A 1557-nucleotide genomic window follows, 5' to 3' on the forward strand; every position below is an offset into this window, starting at 1 on the left:
AACCAGGCATCCCCTTGCTCTACTCATCTCTAGTCCAAAACACACCTTTCAAATCTTTTGATCAAGCAATATCTTGCCTAACCCCTTGGTTCTCTCCAAAGATCAAAGCAGTAGAGATGAAGAATAAGTAGCTAAGAGATCACAAGATCCCTTCTCTAGCTTCCCCTCCAGTAATCTCAGGAGCCAACTGTATGAACAAACTGTGTGAACAAGATAGCATCTAGGGACTTCCCTGGTGGTACAGTGGTTAAGACTCTGCACTCCCAATGCAGGGGGCCAAGGTTCAATCCCTGGCCTGGGAAGATACCACGTGCCACGTGGCAACTAAACCCATGAACCACAACTACTGAGCTAAAGCTCCAGAGCTGGGCAAACTCTAACCCTAACCCTAACCCTACCACTGAAGCCTGCGAGGCCTAGAGCCTGCCTGCTGCTGCTACTGAAGCCTGCGAGGCCTAGAGCCTGCTGCTGCTGCTACTGAAGCCTGCGAGCCTGAAGTCTATGCTCCGAAACAAGAGAAGCCCGCATACCATAAGGAAGAGTAACCCCACTCTCTGCAACTAGAGAAAGCCTATGCAAAAAGCAGTGAAGATCTATCCCAGACAAAAATAAATAATTAAAAAAAATTTTTTTTAAGGAATACCTTATTTAAAAAAAGAAAACAAACAATACTACTGGGACTTCCCTGAAACTCTGCACTCCCAAAGCAGGGGGCCCAGGTTTGATCCCTGGTTGGGGAACTAAGATCCCACATGCTGCAGCTAAGCCCGCATGCCACAACTGGAGAAGTCTGCACACCGCAACAAAGACTCAGTGCATCCAAAATAAAACAAAACTCCTCCACCGTGTGACTTGCAATGTAACGTGGGGAAGAGACCGTGTGTGATTCCTGCAGGTGGGTCATAAAAGATAATCCTTCACTGGGACACTCACCTCTGGAGACCTAAGTCACTGTGTAAGCAGCTACCTCCCTGAAGCCACTGTATCATGAGAAACCCAGATCACAAGGAGAGCCACGCATAGGGATTCTCACTGACATTCCCAGCTGGGTTTCCGCAGACCACCAGGTGCCAGCGCGGCAAGGCAGTGAGGGTGATTCTGGGGCGAGTCTAACCCCAGCTACGGCGCTGCCTCCAGGCACCAGATCTCTCCAGCTAAAGGTCAAGGCTTTGTGGAACAGGGACAAGTCACCCTTGTCTGAATTCCATAACCCATGAACATGTTATATTTTTTAACCCTCGAAAGACATTTAATGTGCTTAGAACAAACACTTTACAAAAAGCATGAACACTTTTTTGTTTGTTTTGTTTTGCCAATGGGTATTTTTGCTTTTTTTGATTTTTATTTTTTATCTTTACTTAGAGGATAATTGTTGTTGCTGTTGTTCAGTTGCTCAGTCGTGTCCAGCTCTTTGCGACCCCATGGACTGCACCAGGCCAGGCTTTTCTGTCCTTCACCATCTCCTGGAGCTTGCTCAAACTCATATCCATTGCGTAGGTGATGCCATCCAACCATCTCGTCCTCTGTCGTCACCTTCTCTTCCTGCCCTCGGTCTTT

General features: G+C 47.4%; 1 non-coding gene across 1 annotated transcript; it reads left to right on the plus strand.

Annotated features, from left to right (window-relative positions):
* Positions 1–229: 229 nt before the first annotated feature.
* Positions 230–302, plus strand: TRNAG-CCC. The gene has a single exon. It is a non-coding gene; the product is annotated as a tRNA-Gly (tRNA).
* Positions 303–1557: the final 1255 nt, after the last annotated feature.

Source organism: Cervus canadensis, chromosome 13 (genome assembly GCF_019320065.1).
Source record: "Cervus canadensis isolate Bull #8, Minnesota chromosome 13, ASM1932006v1, whole genome shotgun sequence".
Taxonomy (NCBI): Eukaryota; Metazoa; Chordata; class Mammalia; order Artiodactyla; family Cervidae; genus Cervus; species Cervus canadensis.